At 42.6% G+C, this 20,996-nt stretch overlaps 1 long non-coding RNA gene across 1 annotated transcript in view; it reads right to left on the reverse strand.

Annotated features, from left to right (window-relative positions):
- The window catches only part of LOC143832060 (uncharacterized), a 108,630-nt gene that overhangs the window by 44,495 nt on the left and 43,139 nt on the right, over window positions 1-20,996 (reverse strand). The gene's annotated exons all lie outside the window — the stretch shown is intronic.

A 20,996-nucleotide genomic window follows, 5' to 3' on the forward strand; every position in this document is an offset into this window, starting at 1 on the left:
TGGGAATGAAGGGATTACTGTCAAATATCTTTTCCTATTTGCTGGCCTTTTAGAGGCTTTATTCATGTTAAAACCTGGAAAAGCTGAAGGATTAGCTGGGAACTGAAGGAGGGATGTGAATCACTGGTTTGGGATTTTCAAGGACTAGAGCTTTGTAAGAAACCTTTTGTGAAGCAGAGTAGGCCTCAAATATCAACCAGCTTCAAATGAATATAATCTGATGGGGAATGTCTACTGAATTCTAATTAGGGTTTTTTTTTCATTAACTAGTAGGATATTTTTTAAAGTAGGCAATCTTACCCAGGCTTGATGCAAATGTTGTACAATATTTTTGCTCTGTTGTTCTGTAAAGCTGGGCATCCAGCCAACAAGAGGAAGCCCAGCATCTAAGATTTCCTGCTTCTCCTCTAGGAATAACACAGCGGGACTTCATGCAGTATACATGGAATGCATCCCCTCTTTGTGAGCTCCAAAAATTAAGAAAGCAATCCTAAAAACACTTTCCCGGGATTAAGACCTCCTAGTAGATCTGCTCAGGATTCCTCTCTAACACTGGAATCCTAAACTATGGTTGCCAACCCCCACATGGGGGTGGGGGACTTCCCAAAATCACAACTGAGCTCTCGATTAGAGATCCATTCCCCTGTTGAAAACAACAACTTTACAGGACCCAGTTGAGGTCCCCCCCCCTTCCCAAATCATGCCTTTCCCAGGTCCCCCACAGAATTTCCATGACTTTTGGATCCTGGAATTGGCAACTGTATCATGAGCAGAGCTATACTTTCTAAGGACTTTGTATCATCTGAAAATGATATAACTTTGCTTATGGCTGTATTGTAATTCTCTTTGTAGCCTTCTGGACTTCTGACCAGAATTCTTTATCTCACTTTCTACAAATGGAGTCATCTTGTGGGCTTATGCAGTAGCCAAAAAGGCTCATCTTCATACTGCTTGTGCACCTAGAACTTCTGCACAACTGATTTGCAAATGTATCTTTAAGAAAAAGACTGAGTAGTGTGCAATCCACCAAGTTCTATTTTGGGTACCCATCCCCCATATGCAACGCTGCATCTACAGAGCTCCAAAGCAATTTCAGCTAATATCTTTGCTTACTTTGTGGATAATGTAGTAAGCATTATTGCTTTATGTTGTATCACTAGCTCTTTTCATAGTCTCAGTTAATGTGTGGGGAACCTTCATGGGCTCCCTTTATGCATTCAAGAACCCTGCAAAATGCAGATCCCCAAGCAAATTCCGGATTGTCTTCAGACCTTGAGATCAACATGAGGAGGCCAGACCCTCTCCACACAGTCACTGAGCATCTGAAAGGGGTTACCGTGTCAGCACAAAGTGGGCGGAATCGCATTAAAATAATTGTAGACACATTCACTAAGACCCACAGACTGAGCTATTCTGTGTGGATATTGAGAGAAAACCCCGTGATCATTTCTATGTGAGTAAAAGAGTGAGTCAAACTAAGTAAGCAATAATTGTGCCTTCCAAAGTTCTTCTGTGCTAAAGGGGGCCTTCTGGTTTTCACCCATGGGCACCTACAGAAACTGAGATTTGTGAACCCAATTTCATATTGCTTAGATTTATCATGAATACACAAAATAATATACACCCCAATATCCATTCCTAGAAGGCTGGCTGCTGAAGCCATTATTATTATTATTATTACATTTCATAAAATGCATTATCCGAAATCTGAACCGCCCCTCCAGGCCTAGTATTCTCATGGTGTTCATATACTTGTCAGTATTTGAAACATCTCTCTTCTTTCTTGAGGACTTAACTGGATTACGCCTAAATTTCAGTTTCTCTCAAATGAAATTGTACTTCCCTTCATTTAAATCTGCTAGGACTTCCACCCATCAAAACTGCTTATGGCCCTTGTCTATACTTTATCACTTCTGCGTCTACCTCCTAACCAGTTCCTCTTCTTGCACCATGGTCAGAGGTAATTGGACTCACATCAGTACGCAAGCCTTGCAACTCACTTGGCTTTTTAGATCTATTTGTTATCAACAATGTACAATGCAACACAGCCCCCAAAACGGGCATACAATGGGTCCTTGGAGCTGCATACTCCTGCTCTTAGAAAAACTGAAACATAGGGCATAGAAGAAACAGTTGACCTGAATAAGTGAGAGCAATCTAAGCAAACAAGCCATCTAAACCAGCCTTTTCCAACCTTTTGACCATGGATGTACTGCTGAAATATTTTTCAGGCTTCGAGGTACCAGGAAGTGATGTCAGCTGGCCACACTTTCCTACCATGCCCCCCCCCCAAGAAGTGAGAGGAGGTGGCAAAGGTTTAAATGGCCTGGGCCCCTACCCTTCCTGGCCCATCACTGGCTGCTTTGGGAGGAGATGGATCAACCTGCCCAAATAAGGGTAGAAATGTGTTTTTTTAATAAAAAAAATGTTTTCTTTCACAGGGTGAGAGGGCTCTCTGCTCTCTCCAGCCACTATTTTTAAAGCCTCCATGCCATGGTACCATTGAGGGATCTTCACAGTACTATAACATATCTCGGTATCATGGTTGGGAAATTCTGGTCTAAACAAATATAAAGTATTTCCTTTCTCCTTTCTGTTTGTGTGTGCACATGTATGGAGCGGAGAGCTTTTGGAAAAGCTAAGGAAGTTTTCTAGAGCAGTGGGCCCCAACCTTTTTCAGGCTGGGGACCGGGAGGGAGAGGGAGCGCACTACAGGGGGGAGGTGTGGGTGCTAGTGTGCCGCCGGGCGCAAATGCGCAGGCGCGGACCTGCCGGGCCCTGTGCCTCCCCCCTCGCAGCGAGGCGCTTGCTGCACCGGGAGGCGTCCGATCATTCCCAGTGCAGCGAGCGCGCGCCACGGGGGGGGGGGCATGCCAGCGCCCACGCCTCCCTCCTCCCCCACCACAGCCCAGTACTGAGGCCTCCACGGTCCAGTATCGGGCCGCAGCCCGGTGGTTGGGAAGCACTATTCTAGAGTGTTCCAAGGTATGATCAGAAGGTATACAATACAGCAACCTTGGTAAAACAAAACAAGTCAGAGACTGACAACTTTTTCAATGGAAGACTTTTGTGGGGATCCTACATTGAAACCCACATTAGTGTGAATTTAGATTGCAGAGTGAAGCAAAAAAAAAAATCCTGCTTTCCAAGTGTTTGACAATGCAACTGATTTGACATTATAATTCCTACAGCTACAGACGGCAATTATTCATGAACTGACATATACAATTCAGAGCTAGGGAGAGAATACTCAAATAACATGTCCACAACAAACAGATGACCTTAGGGAGATGTAACAGTTTACGCAGCAGGATTTACTGAGCCAAGTGACTGAAAATACAATGGGGCTGCATCCTAGTGGAGGGCCAAATGCCATTTCCCTCCGTCAGCAGCTTGAAAATATGCTGCTGAAGGCTCTGTGCAGTTCGGGGGAGGGCCAATAGGCAGCACCCCACCCCAAAGCATTCAGAAGCACTTTCTGCTTCTGCAGCAGGGTTTCTGAACCTTGACCATTATGTCATATCCTGTCCAGTGATCCTTCTGAACAGTTAATGATCTGAGTGCAAACTTGCATAATTTGGGCTCAATAACTCTTGTCCACATCTCTCCACATGGGACTTAAATTGCCTTGAGCAGCTCCACCCATAGATGCTTGCTTTCTACTCCCGTAGCTACTACTAATCAGGGAGTGGATTGTCACAGGACAGCAGAAGGCCTTAGGCAATCCCACCTGCTACCTCTTCTTGTTAATAGGAACACAGGCATGGGCCTCCAACAATCTAGGTTCTGTCTAGAAACCTCCCTCCTCCTTGCATTGGGCCCTTCAAATCCCAAGGCTACTGTTCTATAGCGGCAGAGATAGACGTGATAGCTGACTCCTCTTTACCAGCAAGAAACCAGAGATTTCAATAGGATAATGTAGAAGGGTCCCAAATAGTCCTTGGTCAGAGTTAGGCTTGCCAGCCTGCTTGATCTATTGAACAATCTCCTGCCAGCACTGGTTTCCCCTTGGTCTTGCAGTGGGAGAAAATGGGAATGGCATTGTGGAAGCGATGACATTACTTCCAATTGCCATTACAGTCTAGGAATTTTCCCAATTTCTATGGGCCTTATTGTAGCACGGTAATTCCTAGAGTGCCACAGGATTTACTGATGACACTTCAGATTATATAATTATTATTGGATTTATTACCTGCCACTCCCAGCAAGCTGGCTCACGGTGGGTTACAACATTAAAAACCCCACAAAATATAAACTATGACCCAACTAAAACCCAACTAAGTCCGATGACAGACTAACCCTCCCTGCACCCCAATTTGTTTGATAACTCCCCCATACGATGCCTCAGAGAAAAGATGTAATTGGAGGAGAGCCTGATGTCCTGCCCAAACAGAGGAGGAGCTCTCGATCTTATTGCCACCTGACCTCAACCAAATACCCGGTGGAACAGCTCCATCTTGCAGGTTCTGTGGAACTGCACAAACTCCGTCAGGGCCCTTAGTTCTTCCAGGAGCTTGTTCACCAGGTCCGGGCCAGGACAGAAAAGGCCTTGGCCCTGGTCAAGGCCAGTCATATTTCTCATGGGCCGGAGACCACCAGCAGAGTCATACTCACTGAATGCAAGGTTGTCCGGGGGGCATAAGGTGATAGGCGGTCCCAAAGATATGTGGGGCCCAAACAGCAAATGGCCTTGAAGGTTAACATTAAAACCTTGAACCTGATCCAGAATGCAACCAATAGCCAATGCAGCTTCCTCAGCACCAGCTGGATATGGGCCCTCCAAGGTGGTCCAGTGAGGACCCTAGCAGCTATATTGTGTACCAGCTGAAATTTCTAGGTCAAGGACAAGGGTAGGCTTATAAAGAGTGAATTACAGAAGTCAAGCCTAGAGGTGGCCATTGCATGAGTCACTGTGGCCAGGTGCTCAGAGGACAGGTAGGGCACTAGCAGCCTCGCTGGGCGTAGGTGGACAAACATTAGTCGTTCTACTTTCATGACCTGAGCCTCCATCAATAGGGAGGCATCCAAGATCACACCAGACAGACAGTGTGATGTTACGTTGCACCCCAGCCAGGCTGTGTTGCATGATGTTCCCTCTCCACATGCTGGCTCCCTCTCCAAAGTCCCAGGATTGGCATGTCCATGCCTGGCAACCTTTGAGGCTACTCATCCCACCTTCAATTAACCGTGATAAAAATAAAACTAAATAGTCTCTGATGTATACACATGTGCAAACACAGTAAAGATGAACTATCAAAAATGGAAGTGCAAACTCCCGATTACATTAGGATTTCTTGGACTGAAATCAGCAAACAAAAGTGAATAAAATATTTACTCTCAAATTATTTTGATGAGATGGTTATAAATATGTCTGTCTATATTGATTATGTTGGCCAGGGTCCAAAGAACCACAAGAAAAACAACAGATCCTAGCACTGTTCTGCAAATATGTATGTAGTGCCTTGAACAAGAGCCCATGAAGTGGTCTAGATAGGTTCTAGGGCAGTTCTTGTGTTCTTGCTTGTGCAAAATATAGTGCACAATTGGAAGAACAATGATTTCCTATCACTTCTCTGATTTGTCTTTTTAGTCTAAGTAAAACAGACCTCTTGTGCACAGAAGATGCCTTTGACATGTGGAAGGGCATCTTCAGATATAGCGTTAGTCAACAGAATACCCCAATGGATGCAGGAATCCATATGACAAAGTGGCCATGATCAAAAGTGACATAACTATTGGGGTCAGGGTTAAGTTTTTGTGATAATTTAACATCTAGTTAGATCCCTGGAATTCTCTACATGGTCTAATTCCCCTTATTATTACAGACCTCTGACTCAACCTTCATAGGGTTACCAACCTCAAGTTATGGCCTGAAGTTCTCACAGATTACAGAGATCAACTCCCCTGGAGAAAACGGCTGCCTTGGAGGATAAATTATATGGCATTATATCCTGCTGAGGCCCCTCTACTCCTCAAACCCCACCCTTCCCAGATGAGGAGTTTTCCAACCTGGAGTAGACAACCCTATCTCCAGACTACAGAGACAGGTTCTCTTGGAGGAAGTGGCAGCTTAAGAGAGTGATCATCACCTCTCTACTGAGATCTTTGCCCTCCCCAATCTCCTCCTGCCTCAAACACTGCCCTAAAACCTCCAGGAACTTCCGAAGCCAAAGCTGGCATCTGTACGCCTCCCCATGCTCCGGAGGAGTCCATTTGGGCTACAGTGGAATAGGACAGGTTAGCAATTCACTTGCTGTAAATTGACATCCCTTCCAGCTGTGGAAAATATAGCTGGATAAAAACCACTGATTATCGCATGTGAATTCCCTGAGCCATATAGGAGGGTGGCATAAAATAAATAAATAAATGTATGCATGCATTAGTGATAATGCAGTTTAGCTCACATATACAACCTCAAACAAACTAATAACAGATGTTAGAGCTTCTGAAAAACTTTGGGTTGCTTTGCTCTTTTTTCTCATCCTGGTTTGAAACTGTGCCTTTCTTCTTCAAATTGGAAACTGAAATTTTAAATTCTGAAATGAAAAGCTGTGATCCTTGACAAGAAGAAGTCAAACAGCAGGCCTTAAGTATCCTGCAATTTCACTCTACATTTAACACGTATTATTGTAGATTTCTCGATTAGTGAGCCAATTTGCTCTTCCTAATCCACAGGTTCCAATTAGATTCCAATATAAAAGCTTTAACAACATAGACATACAATAAAATCATGAAACCAAATCACTAAACGATCACGTAATGAATTCTTTTATGTACACAGGCACTTTGAGTGATATAGAATTTAGCTGTTACAAACAGTACACATGAAAAATACAATGTACTCACTCAAGGAAGGAAATATAACACAATATATAGATTAAATAATGCAACAGGAATAAATATGTAAATTTGTAAAAGAGTGAAGACAACTAGTAAAAGGAAAACAGAAGAGGAAGGTGACAGGGCAATGATGTTCTCAAGTCTCCTTTTCACACATCTAGTTCATATTGTCTAATTCCCACAGTGACTTGCATGTCTTTGCTCATTACAACAGAACACTCAACACTTGCAGGATCAATTAAAATATATATATATATATGTAAAGGTATCCCCTGTGCAAGCACCAGGTCATGTAGGACCCTTGGGGTGACCCCCCTCTAGTGTTTTCATGGCAGACTCAATACGGGGTGGTTTGTCAGTGCCTTCCCCAGTCATTACCGTTTACCCCCCAGCAAGCTGGGTACTCATTTTACCGACCTCGGAAGGATGGAAGGCTGAGTCAACCTTGAGCTGGCTGCTGGGATCGAACTCCCAACCTCACTGGCAGAGCTTTCAGACTGCTGCCTTACCACTCTGCGCCACAAGAGGCTCTGTCTCTGTCTCTCTGTCTCTCTCTCTCTCTATATATATATATATATACACACGCACATACTTCACACCTGAATTCCTTTTCATTAGTTAGTTCTTTCCAAATTCATATTATTATCCAGTAAACAGCATATACTTGGTCTTGCTCATTGCCCATATTTCCCCTTTATTTATTGTACAATTCTCTTGATCTAGTATTATTTATCAGAATTAATTCTTCCTTTTCTTAATTGGTCTCCATTTATTCTTTCTGCTTAATTGCTACTCTTCAGAATTCACATGACAGAATAAGCCCTGATGCCCTCCAACTGCATCCATTAATTTCCTAATTAAAGAACATTTGTGACTTTCCTTTTCACAAGTGAAGCAGCTATCTTCTTTTCTAAAAGCTAGCTCCAAAATAATGTATCCTGGTTTAAGTACTGAATGAAGTAATCCTTTTTGGACCTCCTCATCTAATTTTAAAATCCTTCAGTAAAATGGGGGCTGCCTTACGTCACAGATAGGGTTGCCAACTCCAGATTGGGAAATTATTGGAAATTTGGGGGTTGAAACTGGAGAGGGTGGCATTTGGGGGAGGGGATGCAGTTGGAAGGCATCAGGGTTTATTCTGTCAAGTGAATTCTAAAGACTACCAATTAAGAAGAAAGAAGAGATCTCACAAGGTATAGACAAAAGAGAATTTTTGCGGTATGTGGTTGGGGGGGGGGGAATCCTTTGCCAAACCTTCTCCAGACCAAGGCTTAACATACACACAGCGGTCATGCTGCCAGTAAACTTTTGTGACACATAGGTGAGAATTCTCAGTTCACTGAAGTCAAGCTGAAAAGAAGCAGGTAGCTTCCCATTCTCATCTGTTTTCCTTCAGCTTAGAGCCTAAAAGGGCAGAACTGACACCTAAGCACAATATGTGTCCCCAAAAGACCCAAATGTCCAATTTGTGGATGTGTGTTACTACATGGAAGGACAATGGTGAGCTCCGTCTCTAGTCCCATCCCAATCTTATGAGTCCACTAAATAATAACTCTGTATTTCATCATCTTGATTTTGTCTTCTGATTTAGTCTTTTGTCCCTTGAGTCCTTAGGATGCTAATGAATTCAGTAACTCTACATACAGTTGAGTCTGTCATCTTCACTATAGCAAGCAGAGGTACTAAGCCTCTATGGTATTAGCCATGCACATGTTTTGGCTTAGAAGGCTTTACAAATGTTGTAGAGTGAACCAGAATGATGTAATGTTTTTAGTGTCAGACTAGGACGTGAGAGGCCTGGGTTTAAATGCCCTCTGTGCTCTGAAGTTCACTGGGTGACCTTAGGCCAGTCACGATCCCTCAGCCTAATCTATTTTATAAAACTTGCTAAGAGGATAAAATTAGGAAGGGAGAACCCATACACACTTTCCTTGGAGAAAGGGCAGAATAAACATGCTTGAAAGTTTTAGGAATAAAATGTACACCGTTGCATCTGCATACAATTTCAGCAATTAGAGTCTTAGGCAAGAAAAAGTTTGTCATCTGTTGCTTTCTTTTAGGAACAGGCAGATAGGTAGAGATCAGCAAATATTCTGCTGTCCTTGCACGATAGAAATTAAAGCAAGCGAAAGATCCAAATCTTTAGCTGGCATATGTGTTATAGTTACATGACTTCCCACAGATGAATGCAATAGTGGTGGGTTAATGTATAACAAGCAGCAATGATAAAATACAAGGAAAATTATTCACTATTCAATATATGGATTTTTCTTCCAGTTTAGTTCTCCCTGAGCACAGCCAAAACTATGGATACTCTCTATTTTTTTTTTTTAAGAATTGTGCACACAAAAAGCTCAGCAGGTTTAATTATGCAAAATAAGAAAATCTGCATATCTTTGATGATTACTACTTTTGTTAGTCATGGGGAAGGCAAAGAGCAACACCAGCATTGAAGCTCAACACCCCTGGCTATTGGGATTAGGAATGGGCTCAAACCTAACAAATCTGGTTCAGAGAGGTCCCCGGGGCAAAACCCAAACTATGCCAAAAGGCCCCCACCCAAATCAGCCTGTTGAATTTGGTTTCCCCTTTCTCCCAGCAGCAGCAAGCCATGGGCAGCAAATGGATTGGATAACCTGGGAAGGGCTAGAAGGCTGGCAGCCATCCATTTTCTTCCTCCCCACTTCAAAAAGGAGGGAAATGAAACCAACCAGAGAAATGGCTTGCAGCAGTGGTCCCCAACCTTTTTATCACTGGGGACCACTCAACGCCTTTTACTGAGGCCCGGTGTGGCGGGGTAGTTTACTCCTCTACTCTCAACCACTGCCCTAGCGCTCTCTGATCGCTATGGTAATGTTTAAACATCCCAGCAAAATAAGATACAGACACGCCACAACAATGAAGTGTGTTGTGAAGGGCTGGGGGGGATGAAGTAAAGGGCCGGGGGGGGGGGGGAGAAGGCGTCCTTCGGGGCCCACCTCCAGTTAGTCGAAGGACCACATGTGGTCCGCAGCCCACAGGTTGGGGATCACTAGCTTGCAGACACTGAAACCTAACAACTCAACTATGGACCCACAGTGCTCAGCTGTTAGGTTTAAATGGCCCCGAACAGCCAAACTGGACAAAAGTCCAATAAATGTTTTGGGAAGACGCCTTCCCTGAACATCAATTTCAGGGCTCCAAACCGGCCCAAGTGTGTGCCGAATTTTGGCTTGTGACGTGGTTCATGCCCACCCTTAATGGAGATTCTGGCTCACCCCCTGCTATAGCTTCTAAGATTTCAGCCCACATTTCTCATACGATTTCATGATCATGACTACCTTAGTAGCCTTAAAGCCTACTTAAAGAAACTGAGATTCTTGGAGTGCTGAATTTAGTGCCCAGCCACCTTTGCACTTAATATGCATTTGGAAAATCTACCTAGCGTGTCCTCTTAAAATGAAGATTTCAAATTTCCATGATGTCCAAGATGCTGTGAAATTTTCTCTTTTACAAAGCAAAGACTAGAGAAAATCAAATTTCTTCCAAGTATGGAATTCTAGCATATTTTACTCTTTTTTTACTGCAAATTTTGGCCTACCCATTATGACTTTTACCAGCAATATATAAACACTCCATTTAGACAAGGATGCTAGTGCGAGACTAGGCAACTAGATGAAAATCACACTGTCCTCAAGCAGGGTTGCCAGTCTCCAGGTGGTCAAGCAGACACAACAATATATGGGAAACTACAAGCAAAAACTGAAAGAGATATACACAAAGCAACTGTTGTTCTTAAAGGGGAGATAACAATTAATACCCACAGGCTTTGCTATTTCAAAACAAGTGCAGTTATGTTTCACATCCAAGAAAATAATTTTATATCAAACTATATCTTTCTTTCTCGTATTTCATTCAGCTGTTTAAGAGACCTGAGCACAGATTTTAATTCCAAACAGGGGTGCAGGAGATTCACAACTGTAACTGGTCTCTATTAATAAAGATCTGCTTATAATGTACTAGTAACAGTACTTCCATTCATTTACGAACATGGATTGCTTTTAAGGTATGTGGTAGCATAACAATGGGACAAGCCTCTTTAGTTTTTAGTGCTACAGTCTATCAGCTTAAACATCAAGTCTCTAACCCTGTTAAGAATAAACTGGTAGGAAAAGAAACTTCAGCTTTAGCATATACTTCATATAAGGAATGCAATTCGCAGTACTCAGTCACATTTTAGACTTTGCTATTAGCTCATGTTTTTTCATCTTGCAAATGTTTCGGGATAGTAGTGTCTAATTTTAACTCAAAAGTCTTCATGCTGGTTTCACAACAATCAGTCCCAGCTTTGCGTACCGCCCGTAGCAGCATGATGCTCTTCTTTTCCTTCTGAGGGGAACTGGCCAACCATAGTTCAATTAATTAATTAGAACTTGCCTGTCCAATTAAATAACTCTGGGGATTGATCCATCTTTCAAACTCAAGATCTTCTGCAAATTATGCAAAGTTCCCCAGTGCAGACCTCCACCCCACCAAACCTTCCCTGTATTCCTCTCAAGACAATCTGATTGACAAAGCACAGAAGCATCACCAGCACCAGCAGAAAGTTCCTGCCTTCTTTAATTAAAAACAATTTGTTTTTCTCATGTTCTTTTGGCTGCCAAAGAACTGAGATATGCTGGCAAACAGACACTTTTCTTAATGAAAGCCAGGCTAGCTGAGGAACGCTTTGAATCCAGGACACCTGCGCAGAGTTTTCTTTGTCAAAGCACCTGACAAATGTCAGCAAAGTCCCAGCAGTGGCAGTCAACTCCCCCTCCCTCCTGCCCTGCTTTCCCTTCTCCAGTTTATTGATGGCAAATGCAGGCACTAATCACCAAGTTCCATGCAGCTTGCGAGGACAATGCTTTTCAAGCTAGTCCCTTCAAAATCCAAGCACTGCCTTCACATACACACCACCATTTTTCAGAACAGTGGGGGGAGCCCGGGTGCCTTCAGTCATAATAAACTATGTCCCCACACCTGTTCAGTCTTGTCAGCCTCTGTTGCACTAGTTGTCACCTTCTGATTGAGTAGTATCTGCATTGCATTGGCAAGATACCAGATCTGCGGTGCAGAACTTTCTTCTCTGAACTACCGTTATATTCTCATTTGTGAACATATAAATGGATGCCAACAAAGTGAGCTTAGGACATATCTTTATTTAGTTTTTAGTTTTAAAAAATTCTACCCTGCCTTTTCACCTAATAAAGGATAAACATGGCTTACACACATAATTATGTATGAGACAGATTAAATGTGCAAGGGCGCCAACCTCAAGGGTCAAATTAAGCAAATTATTTGAGCAAACACAAGCACCCAATTGCACCTGTGTTAAGATAGCTTTCTGTGTGTTGGAATACTGATTATTTACAGGGGAGAACCAGCAGGCAAGAAGAAGCAGCACTCCCAATTCTCCTATTATATATGTCCTATCTAGGCCACCCCCATTAAGGTTTCACTTTACGTTTTGGAATCCAACAAGAGGAGAAAAACAATGACAAAGGTTTCAAAGGTGGCATTTCCAGGGGAGATGAGAGGAAAAGTTAACACACTCACAGTGTGGGCAGAGTTTAAATTTGCAAAGAGGAGTAAAGTACCAAGCTGCTTAAAAGAAAAAAAAATAGTTGTATTAAGACAAGTAAATTTTGTGTAGAACAGAGAGACACCTAACTGTTCTGTTCAATCATTCCTTTGTTCTGTTGGCAAGCAGAAAGGAAGTGTATGCTCAAAGGAGCAGAATGGCTCCCACTGAGCTAATCAGGACAAAGAGAAGATTATTTGAAAAATACCAGGAAGTTCCTGAGCTAAATATGCTACCTACACATCTCCTCTGATGCTCCCTGCAAGACCTTATCCATACTCTGTTTAATCATGCACATTCCAACACAAAAGCATTATGAGGGGGAATCAGGGTTAGGAATCTACCTTTGCGATGAGCAGTTTGACTGTCCTACTAAACGTTCCTTCAGATGTCTGATTTTTGGATATACCTATAACCGAAATGAGAGTCAGTGTGGTTTAGAGGATAGTGTGCTGGACTAACATTTGGGAGACCAGGACTGAATCCCCATTCTGCCATGGAAGTTCACTGGGCAACCTTGGGCCCGTGCCAGATCCTCCCTGGCCACCAGAGGGGGATGGGGATATGGTTTCCAGCTTCTGGTTAGAAACTCCTGAAGATTTTGGGGAGGTGCCTGGGAGGACAGGACCTCAGTGAGGTACCATTCTATACAGTCTACCCTCCAAAGCATTAATTTTCTCCAGGGAAATGTCTGTAGTTTGGAGATGAGCTGTAATTTCAGGGGACTCCCCAGCCCTCCCCCCCCTGGAGGCTGGTATCCCTACCTGTCTCACAGTATCAGCCTGCCTCACAGAGTTTTTTTTTAAAGAATAAAATGGAGAAAAACATCACCTTGGGAAGAAAGGTGGGGCATAGAGTCGCTTGGTGAACAGCAGAAACTAAGGCAGAGGCAATACAGGCAGCATTACTTCACTTCTGGGGAAAACCTGAGAGTGACATTTCCCCTCTCTAGGAATCGCTGGAAGCACTATGGTCAAACCATAGAATTTCTAGCAATTCCTAGAGGGAACTGGCATCTCTTCTGGATTTTTCCTGGAAGTAAAGCCACACCATAACCAATGGTGTTTATATTTTAAGGATTATTTTTCTCCTGCCAGCCACAGTAGTGGTGCCATGAAACAGGAGGGGTGTGCGTGGAATTCTGGCAAAGGCTTGGCAGTCCTATTGGCGTGTAAGTGAAATAAATAAAAGTGCTAAGTCATTAACTCACCTTACATTTTTTTAAAAACCCACTACGATTCTGTATTTCATAATCTGAGAAAAAACCCAAATATCATGAGACCCCCGAGGCCAGCATACTAACAGCAGGGCTGCTTCTGTTGGCTGGCATCTTTATCATCAGCCAGTGCTTGTGACTGGAGAGGCTGCTCATTCAGATCTCATTTCACATGCAAACGCATGTGTTTTAGGCAAACTATTAGCTCCCAGTCCTGTCCCCAATCTGTAGTAATGGACAAATACTGCTTACTTTACAGGACTAATGTGCTAAAATGTACATTTGAACACTGAATGGGCAATATAAATATTATCTTACGATACCATGTCCTGATAGAGTGTGTGACTGCAGTGCAGACTGTGCAGACACCCTGTATCATGTGACCTTTGAATGAAATTAATTTTCTGAGCCTAGAAACCTACTAATTCTTTTGTTCCAAAATATAGATCATATATGGAGACATTACCTCTTTTAGTGGAATAGCAAACCTATAACTGTTTTAGCTGCAAGATGTTTTGCACCTGTGATTCTCGCAGCCATCCATATGAGGTCTAGCTTTTCCTATATTTCAGTAATCTTTTTAGAACTAGTAAATTAAGAAGCAGTATGAGGTAGACAGATAAGATATAAATATTATGATTAAAAAGCTTGTGTGATATGAAATCCTGAAGATCAAAGATTAATTTTAATGAAAGTATCCACTAACAAAACTACATCCCTCCCCCCACCTCTGATTCTTAATTTGTCTAAATCTCAGTTCAACACTTGGATTCCTACCCCCACCCCCAAGCCTAAGAAATAAAGACTGTCCGTATGGAGATGCGAAGTGTTTTGCACAATGAGGCCATCAGGTGCTATTGTAATGTGAGTGTCTGCTTTTGGCAGTGCATCAGAATTAATCATTCTACTAACTCTCCTATGCATTCCCCTGCCATAAAGTATGTATTTTAGACAATGGAATCTTGATCATTTCATTCTTTCCTACCAAGTCATTTTTGCCTCCTGATTTTTCTACCCTGGCTGCATATTCTAATGCAATGAGATGAAAATTGGCACCTCTTTCTTTCTGGCTTTTGGAATTAAAAAAAAATACCCATTAAGAAAATTTAATCATCTCTCATCAAGAATAAAAAGGGGTTGGGAGTCTCTGCAGCCCCCAATTAAACCGCCTCTTCTCTATTGTTTGTTTGGCAAAACACAAGCTGCCTTCATCTGCAAGGGCAGGGAACTCAAATCTCAATTGCCAAGTTCACACAGGACTCAACATTCTGCAAATGAAGTTATACAAATGTACATTAAAATGTCCCAAAAATGCACTTTTTAACCGTTAGAACCGATGAACAATTTCAGTTTTCCCCCTTCAAGTTTTGGAAGGTTCAGTTAAGTCAAGGTGATTTGAACTCATTAAAAGACATGGGAAGTGAAGAATAAGTTTGAAAGAGAAGGGAAACTAGGATTGGAAACTAGGGGGAATTATTAGCTGCCTTTTTATAGTTCCTAAAATTACATAAGTCAGCATTTAGGTATTTTTGCTTATGTATGTTTTCAGCAGGCACACTATTTTCGACAACTGACAGAAACTTAATCCCCTCATCCCCTGTGAGAAAGACTGAATTTTCTTTTACTAATACAGGCTTCAGCATAAATCATTATAATTCCTAGTGCTTAGTATATTATGTAGTCTCACCACATATGAACAACAGTCATACTGGATGCAACAGTCCACTTTACATTTGTTTTTAAAGCAAGTTACTAGTCCCCAGCTCTGCCAAGTATGTGTATAGCAGTTGGTTAAAACACAGCAACTGGGGTTTCCAGTGATGTAAGCTTGAATGCCCAACATGACTCTTTGATCCTTGCTATAATAAGTGGAATCAAAATAAATGATTTAAAAAGTACTTGATTGATTTGTCTTATTTAAACAAATTATGAATTCAACTTTAGTTGGCACAATCTTAGTGCTGATTTTGCTTGATGCAGGATTTTAATACATGCAAAATATTTTTGCGCAAAATAAACAAAGTCCTTCATGCTCTGCACTTCATAGCACAATAATATTTCATACCCTACATAAAGATACTACCTTTCTCCTGCCAAAATGCAAACTAAAAGGAATAACATTTAGCATGTTTTAAGGGATGTGAACTGTTTTTTCAGGCAATCCATTATAAGCATTGTGTCGAACAAAAGTGTGTGTGTGGGGGGGGAACACCCCGAGTCCAGACTATGGCAACAGGGCAATCCCATGTAGAGCTACTCCAGTCTAAATCCAGCGGTTTTGGTTTCACCAGTTCTAACATAATCAAATTTTTCTTTCTTTCTCATTGAGAGATGTATTAAAATAACAACGGAGAAATGTCTTCACAAGTGCTCCATAGTTTCCTAGAAAGCTTCTTTCTATTACTAAAAACAGACAAAAGCATAGCAGAAGCCATATTAGAAAACCTCCTCTTATTACTTGGCTGAACACAAGCCCACCTCTCAGGATAACGTACCATAGGCATAATGACTATGGAAATGCCAAGCTATGTAAATTCTACCTCAGAGTCTGAACAGGTAAGGGGAGACAATGGCACAAGCAAAGGATTTTGAGGAAGTGTAGCTTCCACCTGCTCTTTCACTGCCACAAACTCACCCTGCTTGTGCCTGTCCCTTGGTGCTATGAGAGTTGGGAAGCTCTATTAAGGAAGCCTAGTGAATGAATGTTTTCAGCTATGCACACACAGATTAACTTGAAACATACAGCATTTGCTGGCGTATAAGACTAGTTTTTCCCCCTGAAAAACATGCCTCCAAGTGGGGGGGGGGTCGTCCTATATGCCGGGTGCACCAGTTGGGATAGACATAGCTGCCCTTAGTACTGTAATGTAATGTAACAAACTGTATATTTTGAGTGGAAATGTTGGGGGGTCGTCTTATACGCCCAGTCATCTTATACGCCGGCAAATACGGTATTTGTGGCGTCTCGCATTTGTAATTGATCTGCAAACATACATTCTGACAGCATACAACATAACATACAAATTATGTGTTTGCAGGAGAAAAAAAGCAAAGCATTTTTCTTTCATATTATGAAGGCTTTGAGACATTTCTCCAAACAAGAAGTACATAGGAAAAGGCAGGGTCTAAATCCAGTAGGAACTTGGACCCTTCCAATCCACTAGAAAGAATAGGAACAGGCACCTATTCAGTCTGACAGACTACTTCAAGGATGAAGGCCAAGAAGGCCAGCTCTTGCTTTCTGCTTTGGAGGAGAAAGATCCATCTTTAAACAGTAGCCCGGCACCTTTCAAAGTCAGGCTCAATTTGACAGTTTGCTTTGTTGATATTTAGAGTATTTTTAAACATTTTTAAACATATGTTATTTGTAGTCTGCTTTTTTCACTGTGACTCAAACAAGGTCGGGGGGGGGGGTCGCTTAAGGAGCCAACTAATTCCTACCAGGCCCTTGGGTCTACCCATTTCCCCACTGAAAGAACCCCTTGTACTGGTGTTGCTCCATGATTTTGTCACATTGGTGCCTGACTAGGCACAGCACTGCTCGTTTGTGCAGTCAGAATTTTCAGGGACAAATGACAGAGTACCTCACTTGCACCCCCACTCAAGATTATGGTGTACAGGCCAATCCCCCCCCCATTAGTCTGTGCATGGCTATTCATCTAGCCTTTTCTTCAGTGAAGAATAATGCAAAGTAATAATTTAACTTCTTTACAATATCCATATCCCCCTTTGAGCAATCCCTTTGCATCCTCGTTGCAGATAAAATTCCACTCACTCCCCCTTCGTATCTTTCATATCCTTATCCATGGTTCCTCTATATATTTGTGAAACAGCCTGGGGGGTGGAACATGTCTGGCTGTCCAAGCTGGAATACAGCAAAGCTGGCTGCACCCTGATTGGTCCTGCCCCTGCAGCTCCCGCCCTCCGTTCCTGGACTCTAGCCTCTTTGCTCTCAGACGCGCCTCAGTGCCTGGAGCCAGCAGCAGGTAAGGGGAAAGGGCCCTGGGCGAAAGGTCGTGGTGGAGGGCCTGCTAACGAGGGCCTCTTGGCCTGCTAGGGTAGGCCTGCTAAGGAGCTCTGTCCCGGCCCTGCTAAAGAGCTGACTGGGGGCCAGGGGAGGGGACCCTTTCAAGGCCCATTCTTAGGAACAAGCTTTGAAGCTACTACTTAAATACATATTAGAATCATTCTGCTCAAAACTGTTTTTCCTAGTCACGTGGCCCATTTAGTCCTGATTTCCTAGAGTTTTGCTCATTTAAATTTTATTCATTGTTGGGGTTTTTTGGTGGCACTGGACTTCTGTTTTGTTCAGCTGCGAAAGAGCAGAAGTCTAGTAGCACTTTGAAGGCTGCCTACCACAAAGTGGTCCCCCACTCCCTTCCTCCACATATTCTGCTGGTTGCTGGGGGCATCCTGCATGGGGAATATGCCAGCAAGTGGTCTAATTGTGTGTGGGATTGGGAGTTGGGGTCCCACACTGTCCCACAGCACTGCTAACATCTGACAAGCCAAGCAGTCTGGTGTTGCAGGGACCACCAGATAGATGCAAAGGAGCTGCAATTTTTGAGTCTCCAGGGTAGCCCATCAGCTGGATCATCCCACTGGCTCCAAGGCTTTTGACCTGCCACTGGCATCTCCCTATATGGGGAATGATCCGGGAGCCCTGGCCATGCTATTGCAGTGCCTTCCCACTGAGCCACGCCTGTCTGTGCATGGGTCTCTGCCTGGCTGATGGTAAAATCAGCACTGCCATGGAGTAAACTGATGATATGCCTCCTTTGAACCCAACCTCCCAGTCCAGTGGTTAGGATGCTGATCATGGATGTGTGTATTTGTGAATGCATGTGCATGTGTGAGTGTAGGGAAGGGGGGTCTACGGGTTCCAGAGTATATCTTTTTTCATATTTTATTTTTACTTTTTCTGGGATAGTGACTGTATGGTTCAGAGCAGGGCTGTTTGAATGTGGGCAGTGCTTCTGCTTCCAGTGGTGCCCTTGCCAGGGAAGGGTGGGTGTCCTGTCCAGTGCACAGGTGTCCTTCCCCTAGGACTGGCAGTGGCCTCTTGTGCCACATACCTCTGTGGGGCTTGTACTGTTGCTGATTCTTTCATCACTCTTCACTGGTTGCCTCTTGGGGGGGGGAGTGGCTAGATCAATTGATGGTAATTAGCTGTTATTTGTGTGCCACGCACAGGACAGTCTGATTAGTGGGTGCTACTGGGGTGTTTGCTATGTCACCTGTGACTTGCAGATGAGTGTGGGTTTGTATTTCCCCTGCTGAATGTCCACAGATAATGGACCAGTGGTGCCGCTTCTGTGTTGGTGGACTGTGCTGACAAAGAACTAAGAACTAAGACAAAGAACTAAGGTGTTCTAACCATGAAATTCCCAGGACCTACAATAAGCTCTCTCATGAAAGAAAATGCTAGACTATATGAACCTTTGGTCCAATCCAACACAACACTTCTGAATGTGACAAGAAATGTAGTTCTCAGGCTCATAAACATGATGGGCCCAAGCAGCTTGAATTTAAGAATTCTTTTTCAAGTATAAAACTGTTGATCAAAAAAAAATTTGCTATTTGTTTCCAAAAATGGCATAATTAGTAGAAAACAGGCAAACAGCCAATGTAACACTATTTTTAAAAGAAAATATCCTGAAAAAGACAGAGTACAACCTGGAAATTACATTACCTCTGCACTTAGAAAAACAAAGCTTCTGTCAGAGTGCCTGATTAATGCTACAATTATTAAATATACAGAAAAATCCTTGGTAAGGAAAAAGCAGCACTGCTTTTGCTAAGTCAAATCTCAGACTTTGAGTTCTTACAGACATGGCAAACATATTAGACTTCCAAAAAGGCTTTTGTCTAAGCTTCTCACCAAGAGCTCCTGAATGAACTTCATATTTATAAACAAACATTATGAGGTACTCTGATGGGTCAGTAACTGGTCATGGAACACAGACAGGATGGCAGGAGTGAAATAACAGTTCGCACAACAGAGGAAATCAAACTATAAGGGTGCCCCAAGGATTCACACTGGTAACTATGTTAGCTAACATTCCTAGATGATATGGAAGCGAATAAGAAGGTAGCCAGGTTTACAAATGATCTGTTTTTCAAAATGGTGGCCCACTGGAAGAATGGACAACAAAATTACGTGACATTCCAGCTCTCCAAATGATTAATGAGTACTGTTGCCCTCATGTCCCAATCATGAAATTCCCAGGACCTATGGTAAGCTCTCTCATGAAAGAAAATGCCACACTACATGAACCCTTGGTCCAATCCAATAGAACACTTCTGAATGTTATGTCTTTTTGAACTTTGCGAAGCTAAGTCAACCAAATTAAGTATATTGCTCAAATTTCTAACACTTTATAAGTGGGAATGAAAGATGAAAGCTCTAAAAATATTTGCAACTAATTTCCAAAATCCCACCCACTCATTCTATACCATTCATCAACCATTTATGATCTATCCCTTAATCAATTTTGAGTCAGAAGAACCTGCTCTCTTGAATTCACTTTCCTGTTCAGCTGGGGTCAGGAAGAAATGAGGATCCTACTTTGTTGATTTGTGTTAATCACCACAAGCCTGCTACAAGAGTTACTACTTGTTTCTCCAAAGGCCTTCTCTTTTCATGCCAACCCCAGTGGCACAGCCAAGGGGGAAGGGGAAGGCAAGTGCCAAGTGCCATCAATTAGGCTGGCTCTAAAGATGAGGCTGGCATAGAATCAGAAGTTCTCTTTCAGGATCAATGGTGGAAGAGGCAGCTGGGAGAGAGGAGAAGAAAAGGAAACGATGATGCCCGCAAGAGAGCTTGCAAGTCTTTTTTGTTTTTAATCTGAGCTTTCCAGGACCTCCTATCTCCCCAAGTCAGAAACTAACACTCTTCTTGTCAGCCTTGGCCTCCCAACAAGCCAGAATGTCTAAAGAGTCACTGTAGAGCCAAGTTTTTGAGACTTTTTGCAAGCTTGTTTGTGCTGCAACATGAATGAATGAATGAATTACTGGGGGAACAGAATACAATCTCAGTCCGACCAAGAGAGAAGTTCTCAAGGCAAACCTAATGATGGGAATGATAAGACTTTCAATTCAGGGGGCTTTAGAAATTACAGACAGAACGCATCACAGCATAAGAATGTGAATGCTGACAATGGTAAGGATTGCTGAAATTCAGTGTAGCAGATGTTTTTTGAGAGAAAAAGATAAATTATCAGATCAAAATAATATAAAAAATAAAATTATTTCATTCAGTTCTTTCGTAGTTATTTTAACATGCATATTCCCCTTCTGCCCAGCCCATATCAAAATGTTCCACACATTTTTTAAAAA

Source organism: Paroedura picta, chromosome 3 (assembly GCF_049243985.1).
Source record: "Paroedura picta isolate Pp20150507F chromosome 3, Ppicta_v3.0, whole genome shotgun sequence".
Taxonomy (NCBI): domain Eukaryota; kingdom Metazoa; phylum Chordata; class Lepidosauria; order Squamata; family Gekkonidae; genus Paroedura; species Paroedura picta.